The following is an 18,698-nucleotide window of genomic DNA, read 5'->3' on the forward strand; positions in this document are numbered from 1 at the left end:
TTCTCAATTATTGACCATTCTCAACAATCAGACCATTCTCAACAATCAATTTGGACTAGCCCAAGGCTAGCCCAATCTAGACCCAAGGTTATCCCAACATGCCTAAATTGACCCTCCAATTGAACTCAAAATCCTTTCAATCCTTCATCAAAAATGTTCATTACAATCATCTACATCAAGTGCATGAATCAATTGGGCTCAAGGATATGGCTAGCCTAACGCAAACCCAAGTTTTGGTCATTTGCACCCACTTGGACCCATGCACTAAATGTAGCCTAACCACCCCAAATCCATCAAATTAATGACTCCACAGCCATTAGTTGGATCCTAAGACTGAGCCAAAACTCACCTAACCACCTAAGCTAAGTCATGGACCAATGGTCCCTTAAATCAAGGGATTTCATGCCATAATTGCTTAAGCTTAAGATTCACCACCTAAGCTAAGCTATGGACCAATGGTCCCTTAAATCAAGGGATTTCATGCCATAATTTCTTAAGATTAAGATTCTTTTTGCCAAAAGTAAACCCAACCCATTAAATTGTTGTGACATATTCTCCTGGGTTCCCTGACCTCCTAGCCACCTCCCCTGGCCTGGTCGGCCGGCCTAGTGGCCGGAAAATGTCCAAACAAAAAGCTAAAATCAAGGGCCACTCCTTCTTACACTTCACCCAACTCAAACCTAGAGGCCACCTCACCCAAATGAGATGTTAGAGCCTCTTTGCCCTCCACCTAACCACCACATTACACCCCCCAATTGGCCATAACAGCCACCGCTTTTCCATTTTTATAACAGCCCACCTCCAGAGCCATGGAGGGGGTGCTGAAATTTATTTAGAGAGAGCCTCTTAAATCACTCACAGAGCTTCCTTGAGACCTCCTCAATGCTATCCAACCATCTTCCCCCACTGGTCCTTACTGTGGAAGCTTGATTTTTAGCTCAAACTTCCGTCTAAAACCAAGACAGAGCTTAATACACCTCCACAGTCCACCAAACTAAAATTAAACTTACCCACACATTCACAACACTGAAAGAAGACAAAGCCCCATCAAATCCCCCTTCCACGGAGCCCTTACAATAGCTCTAGACCTACACCTGAAATCAAACTTGGTCGAATTCATACCTAGACCTTACACCATAGTAAGAGGCTCAATCCCTATCCTCCTTGGACTCCAATGAATGTGCCAAGCATCTCTGATTGAAGCTTCCCTTCTCATAGCAAAGGTGTTGAATTCCTCCTCATCCCGAGCCTCTTTTGATTCTCCATTTGCTTGGGCTTAATTTCATGGCATCTTAACTATATAGATATGTTCCTCTAGTCTAAACGAGCATTTTAAAAAAAATTTCATTCAATTCGATTGAGAAATGAGGGAGATATTAAGCCTTGCAGATGGACAGTTTTCGGGCTAGGCCATTAGGGACGATGACAGAGCGTTATTCGATCGAGCGTATATCGTATGAACTGTCAAGATGAAGCCAGACAACGCTTCCTTACATGAATTGTGGGACGGGTGGCTGCTACCATGGATGATGGCGTCAAATAGGAGCGCATCGTGTGGAGCTTCCGAGCTGCCTAGGATCCAGTCAGCGCCGCTCGTTTAAATAGATAAATAGGGATTTAAATAATTCAGAATATACTCCCTAACTTCAAAAATTCATATCTTGGTGTAGAAAAATCAGAAAAATAAAATAAAAATACCCACTTGCTCAGTGAACCGAGGAAAACAATTTGAAAATAATTTGAAGTCATTTGATGCATTTTTTATTTTTAATTAATTAAACACTATGTTGAGTCTTTTGATTCTCCATGCATATAGGCATTTAACCATGGCTTGAATTTTTGGCATGTTGAAGCCTCTATTAAGGGGAACATTCTCTAATTTTGCAAAGTTAGAGGAGACCTCTAGACAAAGAACCATTTTTTTCAAGTTTATGCACATTATTTGCTTAAATTAATCACCCGAAAAAAGACAAAGCCCCATCAAATCCCCCTTCCACGGAGCCCTTACAATAGCTCTAGACCTACACCTGAAATCAAACTTGGTCGAATTCATACCTAGACCTTACACCATAGTAAGAGGCTCAATCCCTATCCTCCTTGGACTCCAATGAATGTGCTCCAATGAATGTGCCAAGCATCTCTGCCAAGCATCTCTGATTGAAGCTTCCCTTCTCATAGCAAAGGTGTTGAATTCCTCCTCATCCCGAGCCTCTTTTGATTCTCCATTTGCTTGGGCTTAATTTCATGGCATCTTAACCGTATAGATATGAGATATTAGATATGTTCCTCTAGTCTAAACGAGCATTTTAAAAAAAATTTCATTCAATTCGATTGAGAAATGAGGGAGATATTAAGCCTTGCAGATGGACAGTTTTCGGGCTAGGCCATTAGGGACGATGACAGAGCGTTATTCGATCGAGCGTATATCGTATGAACTGTCAAGATGAAGCCAGACAATGCTTCCTTACATGAATTGTGGGACGGGTGGCTGCTACCATGGATGATGGCGTCAAATAGGAGCGCATCGTGTGGAGCTTCCGAGCTGCCTAGGATCCAGTCAGCGCCGCTCGTTTAAATAGATAAATAGGGATTTAAATAATTCAGAATATACTCCCTAACTTCAAAAATTCATATCTTGGTGTAGAAAAATCAGAAAAATAAAATAAAAATACCCACTTGCTCAGTGAACCGAGGAAAATAATTTGAAAATAATTTGAAGTCATTTGATGCATTTTTTATTTTTAATTAATTAAACACTATGTTGAGTCTTTTGATTCTCCATGCATATAGGCATTTAACCATGGCTTGAATTTTTGGCATGTTGAAGCCTCTATTAAGGGGAACATTCTCTAATTTTGCAAAGTTAGAGGAGACCTCTAGACAAAGAACCATTTTTTTCAAGTTTATGCACATTATTTGCTTAAATTAATCATAATAATTAGCATGTTGCTTAGAAAAAACCAAGAAAACTTTAAAAGGTTTACTATAACCAGAGAACCTCTAGAAAAATTTTTCACGAGTCAAGTCATTCAAAATAAGCCTAATTTGCCTAAACCCTAAATCACTAAGATAATTAATTTTCGAAAATATAAAAATTGAAATGACTTAATTTTTTATCTCCACTATTGTCTAAGATCCAAAGAACTCATAAAAATTTTAAAGCATTTTGAGTCCATTTGATGCCCTAAATTGAATTTTCAATTTAAATATCTTTTTTGGCACTAAAATGATTTTTAATGATCAAAATATAACTAAAAAAATTATGAAAGCTTGTTTTTAGAGTTCTCTATGACCAGGGAAATTTTATTAAAATAAAATGGTATTTAAAATAAAAACTTCATTTTTAAGCCTACTTTAAATATTTAAATAATTAAAAATTCATAAAAATCACAAAAATAATAAAATTCATTGAAATATTCTAAATAGTTTTCTAAGAACTTAGAAATACTTGTAATATTTTTCTTGATTTTTTAAATAAAGATAATGTGTTTTGAAGCTTAAATAATTTTTGAAGGCTAAAAAATGGATTTCCACTAAAATAATTTCAATAAACCAAAGAAAAACTAGAAAAATATAAAATTAGCTTCTCTAGGTTTTGTAACCTCACGAAGATTTTTCAAAAATATAAAATTTAATTTTCCTCATTTAAAATATTTTATATTTAACAAATACCCCACAACTTAAAATAAATATAATAAATCAAAAAATCATGAAATTTTGCCCAAATGGCTCTTTCGTCTAGGTCTACCTCTAGTAAAAATTTCAAATGTTTAGGCTTCATCTTGGTCAATTTAGCAAATTTTCTTTGAAAAATCCCATTTTTGCTTGAAAATAATTATATAAATTAAATTAAATTTTGAAAAATCACATTTTCTCCTCTGATGTCTTAATTGAACAATGAATGAGGTAGGATAAAAATTTCAAATTCATTTGATTTGAATTTGACAAATTATGAAGTGTTAGATTCTTAGGGGCAAGAGTGTAATTTTAGGAATTTGGCTTTAATTAACATTTAGGCTTAATTTAAGGAGGGAAATGGGAAACCTCTGATCTTAATCAGCTTGTTTTGATGATTAAAATTAAAAAGGGGATTAATTGGTAGAAACCAACCTCACTTTCCTAATTAAAAGGATAAATTAATAAATTTCTAGATTATTAAAATTTGGAGGTTTATTAAAATTAAATGAACCTAGGACTTAGAGGTATGACTTTTGAAGTCAATAATTAATCAATTTAATACCCCTATTTATTGTTCAAATGAAATTCAAATAATGACTCATAATCACCTAAAATTTAACCTTTTCAAAATTAATTAAGACACTCACCAAGGTCTTAAGGGCTTAGTAGTGATCTAAGTTAAATCAAGACTGATTAAATGAGAATTAGAAAACTGATTAAATGATGATTAAATGAGGATTAGAAAAACAAACATAGCAAAAATTTAACACCTTTAAAACACCACAAGCTCAATTAGGACCAAAATTTGGCTAAGTGTTCCAACAACACTAGCTTGCCCACTTTAAGGGTCTTCATTCACATAATCTTCAAAATTAATTTACAAATGATAATTACCCTACTCTTAGGGATAATTAGGCCATCAATGTTCATTGAGCATTAGGGTGTTCATAGGGTGAATTATTAAGCAACACAATAAGTCTAAATGAGCTTGAGGCCTTTCACCAGGTAATGAGAGGGAAGCATGGACGAAGCATGGACCAGCTTCTTCCTCATAACCTGTTGGATACCTCAGAGGTCTACTAAACTTAATATGCTTGCTTAACAAAATCATCCTTGATTAAACTCCTAAGGACCCACCAAGATATGACAGAGAGTTATGACAACTACCAAAACCTTACTTTTCTTCCTCTACATGAACTGCTCTCACATGCATTTTATGTTTCAGGCGGTGGAATGAGAAGACTCGCTAGTTACGCTTTTTATAGTTTACAGTGTTGTCTTTCTTGTACTTTTTATACTTGCAAAACTTGCATGCTAAACAAAGATGCCACCCTGCATGAAAACTAAAACTATCAGGATAGCCACAAAACCAAAACCAAAACAAAAACTAAAATCAACCAAGATAACCAAGATAAAATTCACCCCCACAACATTCAAAATATAAAACAACTCAAAATTTATTCACAAACATCACACAAAACTATAATTGCAACTAAATTAAGATGTCTCTATCAAATGATCGGGAATCCCTCGGAGGAGGTAATCTACGGTTGCTGACGAGGCTTCCCACGGTTTAAATGAAATTATGGAACTCATTAAGTTGAGCTTAGTAAATTCATTTGGACTAAGTGAATTCAATAGAAAATAGTGGTGCTAGAATGAGGGAAACATTGGAACCTAACTAGTGTCGCTATAATTAACTTTAACATGCCTCAGTAAATTTTTAAAGAACTACAACCATAGGGCCACCTGATTTGACATTATAACTTGACACGCTAGAAAACTCAAACTCATCACGGCAAGGAGTTTGGAGCTAGCATGGTGGGCAGCACGGCCATCTTCAACAACAAAGCATGACTTCACCAGCTAAACCAATTCATTTGTTAGAATTAAACAACTAAGCCATAGGATTTTGAGGTTGTCCGCTTACGCAACATAAATCCTCAACTACTCTTTAGGCCTTTGTACAGCACTGTTGTACAATACAAGCCCTAACTCATCTTAAGATTCTGAGGTTATCGTTCGTTATGACCTAATTCCTCACATCTCCCAGATTATTTGTGTGATTGCTTCACACAAATATAAGCCTTAAATTAATAAAATTTGTAGGATGAAACACTTAACTTTTTCTCCTCAAAACTGAAGCCAAACAATACGATAGACTGGGAAGTCACTGAGCTTCTTCTCTGGATCCATGACATCCCCTAGTTCTTCCTCTTTTGGATTCCAAAAACAAAATGCTCCAAATTTGAGCCAATCTCATTTCACACCTCTTTATCTTATATCATTGAACAATCCTATCCTTTTGAAATCCATGAAGATAATATTTCATGTTTTTTATCGAGAGTTTTCTTAGATGACTTTGGTCATTTAAGATGTAATTAACTAAAGGGGCTTGCCCTTATAGGAAGCTTTTCTCGAACCCAGCTTAATATAAACCCTATTTAATTCTTAATATTAAATAGGGGAAATTGTCGACAAATAAAATGGTTTCGCAGACCAAATGGATGTCATATATTCCTTTATTTATTTGATCAAGCCTCATCCTCGAGTCTTGTGTTTATCCTTTAGGATAGATGCGGGATTTGAGGTATAGTGCTCTTTCATTTAAACTATAAAAGTATGAGGTCTGTTTGATTTCATAATTTTCTAAACTTAAACGTCCTTCTAAAACACGAGACGGGATTTCGACTCAGGTGACCAACAGCTCCTTACGGGCAACTCCTCCAAACCAAAATAACGTCGACAGCTTATGGCGACTCCATTGGGGACAAGCCTTTCTCTCCATTTAAATTAGGAAATATTATATACACACATCGGCAATGTGTCCATGTCCCTCTTGGACCAAATTACTCTTCTTCCGTTGACATACTTCACCCATTTATGTCTTGGGAAAGTATGGCCAACTCTTTGGACTTCAGGACTATCTGTTCAATCACCTTTGAACAGAGGGGTTCAGAAGGCTAATTAAATTTTCTACTTTCAAATTACACTTTTACTAAAAATTTTAACATTCCCACGAACTAAAACTTACCCGGTCTACAGATCAACCTCGGTTAATTTTTAGTGCTTGCACTAAGATTACAAAGTTTTAGCCATATAGCTAACCTAAGAACTTTTTATTTTAAAGTGCTGCAATGGCCTACCCAACGCTGACTTTTTCTTGCAACTGGCCACGAAGCCATCGACGATCCATGAAGCCCGTAACGTTGCTCCCACCATTAAGTTCAGAGCCGGGTTTGGATACCTCGATGTTATCCTCAGGAAAGCTCTGTTTGTCGTGATGAAAGTCACCGCTCCAGAAATTCAAGAGCTATCTGCTGAGTTTAACCTAAACTGTCTTTAGGACTTCCCTTCCTACAAGAAAGCCAAGACTACTATTACCGTCGTGGCACCTACCAAGCCTGTTGTTCCTGCTGTCAAGTGAACAGAAATATTGATTGTTGAGGTTCCAACTGAAGGATTAGCTGCTCCACCTTCAATGTTTGAAATTTGATCAAGTTCAAAGACTGCACCGCTAACTCGAACTCAGAAGAGAAACTGTAATAGAAGACTTTGAAGGGCTACGAAAGCCCAGACTCCTGAGGTAATACCTTTCAAGGAAGAGCCTCACAAAGAGGAATTTGAACTACCATAAACATATCCACTACTACGAGGAAGTAGATTTCATCCGCTAGTGGACACCAACGGACACGAGAGTGTCCAAAAGATTGCTGCTGCGTTACCATCACTTCATTGACAGGATAGAGAGAAAAAGAAGTCTACCTTTGTCACTCGGGTCAGCTCAGTTTTTCAGAGACTTGTTGTCAAAGAGGGCTGTTCAGTTCGTGAGTTACTCAAACGAGTGGGACATGCAATATCCCCTTAAATGATGGAAGAGATTTTAAGGGACATCAAGTCTGTCAAACAAATTCAAAGGAAAATCTGCTCGTTCGCATTCCCGTCTGGTTCCGCCTAGGAAACAGGGTTGACACTGCCACTGTTACTATAGATTCCACAGCTACAAGGACCACAGGCTGTCGACACGAGGCCGTCGATCAGTAAAGTCAAGACTGGGTCTGAGAATCCTACCAACCACACATCATAAAGATATTCCTAAAAAGAAAAAGATGAAGAGGTTACCTGATGTTGTATCTGGTCTACACCGTGGGTAGCACATTTCTCCTCGACATACCAATGTTTCTACTATGACACTCCATCCTGAGACATCATCGTCAAAGAGGAAAATATGAATATGGATACCCAAGGTTGCTACACCGACACAGTTCAGTAAGCCCGCAGGGCAAGATCATGGAATGAAGTCAGGGTTCGAAGTATCTGACATCGTCGCAATGATTGCCAGTAAGATGGAAGAACAAGTAGAGGGGTCCTCCAGATCTTAAGTCAATCCAAGAATCAATGATCGAAGAAAAATTTGAAAAGCTAAAGGTTGAGATTTTTGAGTTGGCTTGGGAACATGGAGTTTCCATCAATGATGAAGATTTCATAAATGTCTATGTTATTGAGACCAGGGCCACTGCATCTGCGAATGCTCAACCTCCTACTAAAGAAAACACAGTAGATGAGCTGCACAAGGCTATCCTCTTAAGGGATGAGCAAGTCATCCTATTGGAGAAAAGGATAGAAGAGATGGCCACCGCCATGACCGCTATGACCACTAATGAAGGGCAGTCACAAGCACCGTAACTAGCATCTCCAGAGATCAACCAACCAAAAATCATACATATTACAGAAGAAAGAAGAGAGGTTGTCTCAGCAAACAGGAATGAGCAATCAAAGAAAGATTCTCCAACGGGTGCCATGTCAGAGAAGGAATTTAAACAGATGGTCGAGCAAGTTCGGGATGCCTTAACCAAATCTAAGGGTGGTGCATTGATTCTAAAAGGTAGACCTTACCCGGAAGAGTTCGATGTCATACCTTTCCCTAAAAGTTTTGTACGCCCAAACTTCAAGATATTTTATGAGACCGAAAATCCCAAACAACACCTAGCACATTTCCGAGCCAGTTGTGGCAATACAAAAATAACGAAGCTTTACTCTATCAACAGTTCGTCAGCAGCCTGTCAGGAGTTTCTTTTGATTAGTATGTCAATTTGCCTAACAGATCAGTTAAAAAATTCACCGAGTTGGAACAATTATTTATAAAGAGATTCGTCGGAGCGCAAAATCATGTTTCCATAGGAGAACTCATGATGGAGAAACAAAAGCCTAACGAGACTTTGGTGGATTACATTTTAGGTGGAGGAACCTTAGCATGAAGTGCGAATCTCAACTACAGGAACATCATGCGGTTGAGATCTTACTCAAAAGCATTCATGGACCCGTAGCTTTCATGCTCAAGGTACTCACCATCAAATCCTTTGAGAAATTACTCAGCAAGGCTAACAGTCTTCAGGAAGAAATCAAACACATGGATTCTCACGAGAAGTCAAAGACAACCAGAGTGTTTGAAAAGAAATCCGGAACAATCTCAACTGTTGATAAAGAAAAACAACCGATAAAGATATATGCAGAAAATCTTTGTCAGTCTTCATCATAGTAGGCTCCTAAACAAAGTAGCCAGTCTAACCAGCGACCGCATCTAGGAGGATCATCTCAGAATAAAAGAATATCTTTAGTAGAATGACAAAAAATGATGTATTCTTTCAAAGATGAAGTTTTATCCAAAATGTTCAGAAGTCTGATGAAGAAGCCTGAGTTTAGATACTAGATCCAAAGAAGTCTGAAGAGGTCAAAAAGAAGGATCAACAAAATTATTGCCCATACCACCAGTTGCTGGGGTACACTATGGAAGAGTGCTTCATCTTTAAGGATTGGCTCGAGAAAATTCTCAAAGAAGGAAATATAACAATCTCGAAAAAGTATTTAAAAGAACCTGAAAAAGGTTCCATAAATATGATTTTAGCTGAGCCAACCTCTCTGATTGATCCGTACACTGGAGAAGATGGATGGAGTACAACTTGGAACAAACTTAAGAGGGTCCTAAAATAAATACAGAGTTCATCAAAACAATTTTCTGCACATGCCGGAAAAGATGGATGGGATACAGTTTGGAGAAAATCATCCAAGAAGATGTTAAATCAAATCCAGAATGCTTCAAAGCAAACCACCGCTCAGAGTCTTCAGCCCGCCATGCCCAAGATGAAAATTTCACCGTAAGAGCCATCATCATCAAAGTCAAAGAAAAAGAAGAATGCCATCACAAAGATTGATAGCACGGGGGGTAGGATAGGGGCTGCCTCTGCTAGATTGGTTGTCTCGGATTTCAGGAAGAAAATCTTCAAACCCTTGACTTTGTAAGATTATCTTTTTATCCCTCCAGGGGCTAATGAATATAATGATCGTAATTTCAGCTACGTTTTAAGTGTTTCTAGTAATGATGTAATTGATTTTGACCAATCTAATTCTGATCTCAATTCCTAAAATGACCCTCAAATTGTACGTGAGTCCAGTGAACCCACTAACAATACCAAAGAAGACATCAACGATACCGCTTACGACAACACCGGGAGCGAGGAGCAAATCCTGGAACACCATGGTACACCACTCGCCGTCAACTTAGATCTTTCCGACAAGAGGAAACACCGGAAGATTCAACAATGATACCTCAAGAAGAAGAGATTACAGAAATAAACTTAAGGAACGGGAAAGTATTGCCCCCAAGGATAGCTCCTACAGACAAAGGAAAACAGATAGTAACTCAAGAAGAACTACCTCCACCTCCACCAGTGGAAGAACCACACAACCAAGAAAAAATTGGAGGACCATACAAATTGGATTACAACATGCTAGCTCATTTTAGGAAGTTGTCATCTCGACTAAGCATTTACGATGCTCTGATCTTATCAAAGGAGATGAGAGAAGCTTTGGTTACAGCTTTGCTTGACCCAGAGATTTGTCTAGCTCAATTGGCCTGCACATCCTCAGATGAAGTTTGCTCATTGGAAGAACAACCTGGGGTAACCTTCACAGATGAAGATTTGCTGCTTGGTACCACCGACCACAATCAACCATTTTACATCTCCGTCAACATCGACAGATTCATATTATCCAGAGTTCTGGTAGATCAAGGAGCTTCTCTCAACTTGATGAACCTACGGACATTTTCTACATCTCCGTCAACATTGACAGATTCATATTATCCAGAGAGGAGCTTCTCTCAACTTGATGAACCTACGGACATTGACCTATTTGGACATTGAAGCCCAAGAGCTTATGACCGATAAAATGATGCTAAGTAGATTTAACCAAAAAGGAGAAAGAGCCCTTGGAGAGATCACGTTACTTATGAAGGTCGGAGAAATAATAACAACTGCTAAATTTCATATCATCGAGTCGATACCTCTTTTAACACTCTACTTGATCAACCGTGGATTCATGAACACAACATGGTTCTGTCATCTCTACATTAGTGCATCAAATACTGCAAAGAAGGACAAGAATACTACATCAAAGGAGATCTACAACTGTTTTCAATTCATGAAGTCGGTATTCATGAAGATGCTGCCTACTACATGCCACCAAAGAAAATTGTCTTCTCACGCGAGAATCCGACAAACAAAAATGAAGTTTCAGAAAAATCATAAAAAGCAGGCAATTCAACTCCGCTTCAACGGACTTCCACCACCCTTCTACATCAAATTGGTAGAGGTTTTTTTGGTTCGCGCACCCGAGGTCGAGCCCGGGGATGTGGACGAGGAAGACTCAATCTAATTATTGAACGGACTAGGCCAACCATCAACATTGGTGATGAAGACAGTTCTGAAGATGAAATAATGATGACAAAATAGAAGAAACTTCAGTACGAGATATCCTTAGAAGATGTGAAAAGTGAATATAAAATAATGTATGATCAGATAAACCACTTCAGAGAGATTTTCCAAAAATATAAAATATGACCCTTGCTCCGATCCTCCCTCAAAATGTTGAGAGTTTAGAGGTCAAGGAAGTCCGTAGTGTTGGTTCAAAGCCTATCATACTTTATTGTGCTTCTACCTCTACTAGTCTTGAAAATCATGTAAATTTGGATGATGATCCTAACGAATTAAGGAATTGCCTTTTGGTTACTTTTTGCATTATGTACACAAGCTAATTCAAGAGGGACATTTGCCAAAACAAATGCCAAAAGGTAAACTACAACTTTTTCAAAAATTATGGAGTGTTAAAAGTCAAACTCCCAACTCAAAAGAGGGTCTCGGATTTGGTACAGTGGGACCAATCGATGATTCAAATTTTTGTATGGTTGTTACTAATGAATCAGAAGAGGATTGCCTCGATATAGATGATGACTCTAATGATCAACCAATAGAAGATGCTCTGCCAAAATTTGAGGAAATCAAGTACGGATGACGAGTTAAAGGAAATTAACCTCAGGACTAAAGAACAACTCCGACCTACCTTTATAAATTCTTTACTCAACGATGAAGAATCTTTAGAATTGTTCAAATTGTTAATAGAATTCAAAGATTGCTTCACTTGGAGTTATGATGAAATGCTATGATGTCAGCAAAAGTAGCAGTTTATAAACTCAGGGTGGACAAATATATGACTCCTATAAAACAAGCTCCCAAACGAATGCGCCTTGAAGTAGAACAACAAGCCATAGCCGAGGTGAAGAAATTAATAAACGCTAACTTTGTGCGGGAAGAGTAGTACCTCACATGGTTAGCTAACGTTGTTCCAGTCAAGAAAAAAAATGGATAGATATGCGTTTGCGTCGACATCGGAGATCTAAACAAAGCATGTCCGAAAGACGAGTTTCTGCTACCAATACCAGAAAAGATGGTGGATATCACTTCTACACGAATTTTTCTCCTTCATCGATGGATCGTCGGGATACAACCAAATCGAGATGGCTCCCAAGGATGCACAAGGATGCATCACTTACAGGATGCATCACTTACAACCTTCAGAACACCGATTGGAATTTTCTGCTACACAGTGATGTCGTTTGGGTTAAAGAACGCTGGAGCTACGTAGCAGCAAGCAATGACAAAGATTTTTTACGACCTCATTCAAAATCAAGTAGAATGTTACGTGGATGATTTGGTCATCAAAAGCAAACGAAAAATAGATTATTTATACAATTTGAGGATTGTTTTCGAACAGTTACGACGATATGACCATACAATGAATCCCTTAAAGTGCGCCTTTGGCATTACCTTCAAAAAATTTCTAGGATTCGTTGTCCGTCATCGGGGAATCGAGATCGACCCGGATAAGATTAAATCAATCTTGGAAATGCCTTCTCATAAAACTTTGAAACAAATACATTCCTTTCAGGGGAAGTTGACATATCTGAGACACTTTATCTCTAATCTCTCAGGTAGGTGTCAGCCTTTCTCGGCGTTAATTAAAAAGGACGGCAAATTCATTTAGGAAGAAAAATGTCAGCGAGCCTTCGAGGAAGTTAAACAATATTTAATGACACCTTTTATTTTGGCAGCCCCTATCCTAGGGAAACCTTTGATACTTTATACCGCGGCCTTAGATGACTCTCTTGGAGCCCTCTTAGCCCAAGTCAATGATAAGGGTAAAGAAAATACACTCTACTACTTAAGTCGTCGTCTAATACCGATGGAGACAAGATATCTACCTATTGAGAAGCACTGTCTGTCACTAATTTTGGCTGCCCAAAAGCTTAGACATTACATGATCTCTTATAAAATTACCCTAATCTCGAAAGTTAATCCGTTGCAATATTTGATGACCCGACCAAGACTCTCTGGACGTCTAGGAAGATGGTCGATGATCCTATTGAAATTTGATATAACTTTTGTTCCCCTCCGTGCTATCAAGGGACAAATTCTAGCGAACTTTCTCGCTGCACACCCACTGCCAGTTGGACCCCCTCTTACTGATGAGTTACTAGATCAGCAGATATTACAAATGCAATGCTCTAGTGCGCAATTCTGAGAAATGTATTTCGACGGTGCTTCATCAGCCAGAAAAGGCGAAGACTCAGGAACAGTTATACTGGGCAAAGCAGGTATCAGTTTGATCTTTATCACGCAGGATAAGGGTATTTTGAGGTTCTCGTATCACCTGATAGAGCTTTGCACCAACAATAAAGCAGAATACGAAGCCTTAATCATAGGTTTGGAGTTGGCAATTTCAATGGACATAATAGATATTGCCATCTACAGCGACTCTCAACTTGTCATCCAGCAAGTTGTCGGACAATAAAAAATTTTAAAACCAAGACTAGCAGAATACCATCGTTACATGATGAAATTGCTGGAACAAATTCTAAATGTGACTTTCTATCAGATTCCTCAGGGAAAAAATGTCCATGCTGATGCACTAGCAAAACTCGCTGAGGAATTGGCAAGTCCCCGAGAGGATTCCATTGCAATCACAGTACAAGGAAGATAGGTTTTGTCTCAAATTGACATAGAAAATCTAAACAAGCTCTGAAAAGAAGAAACAACGATTGCACTTGTGGATATCAATGAAGATTGGCGCAAGTCGTTAATAGAATAATTACATACTGGAAAGCTACCAGAAGACTAGTCTGAGGCACATCACATCAAAAAAAGGGCTATGTCGTATGCTCTAATAGGTGATGTCCTCTATAGGAGAACATTCGACCAGATGTGGCTACGGTGCTTAAGCAGAGCCGAGGCACAAAATATTGTCAAAGAAGAATCACTAGTCAGGGCCAAAGATGAAAATGAAGATCAACTGACTCGGATATTATTGGTCAGCAATGATGTTCGACTGCATGGATACAACCAAAAGATGTCACCAGTGTCAAGTGCATGGGGTGGTCTTGCACCAACCTCCTAATTTGCTACACCCAACAATTTTCTCGTGGTCATTGAAATGTTAAGGCTTGGACATAATAGGTCTGATAGACCCTCCATCTTCTGAAGGACACAAATTTAGACTGGTCGCTACAAACTACTTCTCTAAATGGGCAAATGCAGTACTACTACGAGAGGTTATAGCACAACATGTCCTCCAATTCTTTGAAAGCCAAATCGTCTACCGTTTCAATGTACCACACATAGTAATCTCCGACAACAGGATGATGTTCAAAAGTACAAAATCAACAACTTCGTCAAACGACACGGAATAGATTGGAGATACTCTACAATTTACTATCTCAGAGCAAATGGATTGGCTGAGACCTTCAACAAAACATTGGTACAGATTTTGAAGAAAATACTGGACGAAAATAAAAGGGATTGGCACAACAAATTGATAGAAGCTTTGTGTGCCTACCGGACAACATTCAAGACTCCCACTCAGTGTACAACTTACATGCTCGTGTACGGATCCAAAGTCATACTGCCACTAGAAATTCAAACGTCGTCTGTCAGAGTCGCAGTCACCAATCAACTTACAACAGAGGAACGTGCAAAGCTCAGACTTGAAGAACTGGAGAATCTTAAAGGAAAATGGCTTGAAGCACAACAATATTTGGAGATTGGTACAAGCTCATGACAAATTGGTCCGCCCAAGGACATTTAAAGTTGGTGACCTCGTCCTCATGCTCAAAATGTCTATTCTTGCACGCCGCAAGATGGGTGCAAAATTTGAGGCAACTTGGGAGGCACCATTTGTCCTTGAAAATTTCTACACAGGAGGAGCCTACCAGTCAGTGGACTTCCAGAGTGAAAGACCCATGCTGGCAAACAATGGACAATACCTGAAAACATAGTACGCAACCGGACGTTGCCTATCGTCGCTTATGTTGAAAATTGTAAAATTTTTATCATTTTGGGCTTATCTATGTGGCCAAGAGTGTGATCGGGTCCAAAAATTTTGTAATTAACCTCAATTTAATAAAAAATTTGGAAAATTACACGCTAAAATCCTCTTTTCTACCATTAGGTTTAAATTTAATATTCTACTAAATTAAACAAAATAAATACATAAAAAAAGAACTTCTTCACAAAAATAAATTAAAATTTCCACTAACTAAAAAACTCTATTTTGTTCTTGTTCAAGCTAAGTTTCAGTTCACTGATGTTTTTTCTGTCGTCTGCAGAAAAATGTCAGGTCAAAAGCTGATCTTTGCCTTCAAGGGTGGCTGGAACTTCATGCTTCATGAGGAGATGACACCACAAGGTGACATTATTGACTTTGACATGGAGTTCAATGAAATCGACATGGGCTACGAAGGTCTTCTAATGGACGTAGTTAGCAGACAAGAAAAGGAGGGACTACCCTCACTTCTGAAATTCAGATCCAAAAGCAATCCCTCATTGAGGGGAAAGAGGTGATAAGACAACACGATCCCATGGAAGGAACTAGCTGTCTACCATCCATGGTAGCCACTCTGACCGAAAACTTGGTTGCTGCTAACAGTGGTAGGATACCGTTCACTTCGCTACGGAGGACTCAACGGAGAAATGCCAACCGTCATAAGCATAAAGCTCTCTTGAGAGAAGAAAAGAGATGTCAACAACAAATAAAGAACCAACTCATCCCCATTCCAGAAGGACACATATATGAACCAGATATGAAGGAAACTTCTTCCACCCTACCCACCATAGATGAGGAGCCTGGGTATGTTCAAGAGCTAGAAGTACCACCAGCCTTGGAGGACCTTTGCGCGGGTTGCCCTACTTGCAACATTGAAATACCGCCACAAGCATCAACTACAGGAGCTTTTGTCAAATGTCCGTACTATAATATCATGCACTTGGAGCATTTCAGCACTCTTGAAGAATATGCCTCTAATGAAGATCGATCTCAAACCAGCGATTGCCAGATGAATGGGGCATACGTCCCAATGGGTACTGAATAATATGATCCACAGTATACTGAGCATATGTCCCAATGGACGCCGAGTCATACGTCCCGTTAGAGGTAGCACCGGCACCAGTCTAGATTCCTATCAACAATGAAATGAGGGAATGTCCGCACCAGCTGCCCACCCTCAGCACAATAGAGTATTATAAAATCAGCAAAGTCAACAAAAGAAGCTTTGAGTTCTACAAAGAAGTCTGTGGAGAACTCGTCAATATATTGGAAGGACTGGAATTATATACCAGAGTCTTTTCATAAAAAGATGAACAAATCATTATAGATTGTATCTTTGATTTAAGAGACAGAGGTCAAGCAAGCTTGCTCATGGAAAGAACCTACTTTGAGCCAAGGAAATAGACGAGAGGAAAGGGAAGTATCACAAGACAATGTGGATGCTGCTACAATTTCACAAAAGACAGGCAAGGAAATACTCCCGGGATTCTCATGTACGACCAGGTGGATCCACAGTTGTCAATGATCAAGTGGATGATAACAAGAAGGGTTCGATGGAACATACTTTCAGTCAACTGCATTCCAAACAGTTGCATCATTAACATATATGACAAGGGAGACTGCATACCTCCTCACATTGATCATCATGATTTTGTAAGACCCTTCTGCACAATCTCATTCATGAGTGAAAAAAATATTCTCTTTGGGAAAGAAATCAATGTCATCGGCTCCGGTGAGTTTCAAGGATCTGTAGAGATTCCCTTGCCAGTAGGTTCAGTGCTTGTTCTAAAAGGCAACGGTGCAGAAGTCGCCAAGCACTGTATTCCTGGAGTACAACGTCATAGGGTGTCTATGACTTTCCGATGGATGGAAAACAACAAAATACCATTTGGATTTCAGCCGGATCCTGAACTTGAAGAACTGATGTTGTATGAGCTATGAGAAGGTTGCACCTTTAGGCACACATGAAGGGAACTCTTATCCTGGAACGTGGCTCAGAAGGTCAGTTTGATCTCGAGTTCACTACGTAAGGGTATAAATATTTCAGAGTGTTTCTCTTTCTTCTCTACTACATTACAGATATGATATGTATTAGACATGATCAGTCTATGATATGTACTCAACATGACACATTCCGGATGTACATTCATGCAGTTTACATATTGTACTCTTTTTTAGGCATTCGACTACTTTTCATCTGTAACATTTTTTATTGAAGCAGATTAATGAAATTCCTTTCAAAAAAATTTTCTAATTGTTCAATTTCCCTTCTCGGTGCGATGGATAAAAGCCATTGAACCATGCGTTGGTTTGCAACTATAATGAACGAAGAACAAAACAACAAACATTTAATGATAAAAAAGAAACTTTTAAATGAAAAAATGATGAGAAGAATATAAATTATGACAAATTTAAATAAATAAAAAAAGTCACTTTTGAAAAATTAACCAACTAAAATTAAAATTTATAAAATATATATTTTGTAAAATTAAATGTGATAAAAACAACAAGAAAAAAAAATAAAGTTGTTGAGTGGATTCTCTCGACTTCGGAGTTTCTTACTATTTGCCCGCGCAACACGACTATCCTTTCCTGCATTAACTTTTCGCACCACCGCGGAGTTGCACATTCTACACAAAACCCCATAAAACTTTGCATATCTTCCTCAAAAGATGTCAACCTCTTTACATGCCACATATCTTTAAATTCAATACCACAAACTATTTAGAAATATCAATTCTCATTTTGAATCAGTCACTACCTTATGATTCACCCTTTCGAAATAGGTCCTTACCTTCCGACGCTCTCTTTTTTAGATTGACCTTTACCTGTCAATTCTCATTTTTGAAACAGTCACTACCTTCTAATTCACTCCTTTTGAGGTCGATTCTCACCTTCCGATGCTCTCTTTTGAGATTGACCCTTACCTCTCAATTCTCATTTCAAATCAGTCACTACCTTCTGATTTACCCTTCTAAGGTCAATCCTTACCTTCTGACGCTCTCTTTTGAGATTGACCGTTACCTATCAATTCTTATCTTTGAATCAGTCACTACATTCTGATTCACCCCTTTCAAGGTTGGTCCCTACCTTCTGATGCTCTCTTTTGAGATTGACCCTTACCTGTCAATTCTCATTTCAAATTAGTCACTACCTTCTGCTTCACCCCATTTCGAGGTCGGTCCTTACCTTTCGATGCTCTCTTTTTGAGATTGACCCTTACCTGTCAATTCTCACTTTGAATCAATCACTACTTTCTAATTCACCCCCTTTCATGGTTGGTCCTTACCTTTCGATGCTCTCTTTTT

This window comes from Phalaenopsis equestris, unplaced genomic scaffold (genome assembly GCF_001263595.1).
Source record: "Phalaenopsis equestris unplaced genomic scaffold, ASM126359v1 Scaffold203255, whole genome shotgun sequence".
Taxonomy (NCBI): domain Eukaryota; kingdom Viridiplantae; phylum Streptophyta; class Magnoliopsida; order Asparagales; family Orchidaceae; genus Phalaenopsis; species Phalaenopsis equestris.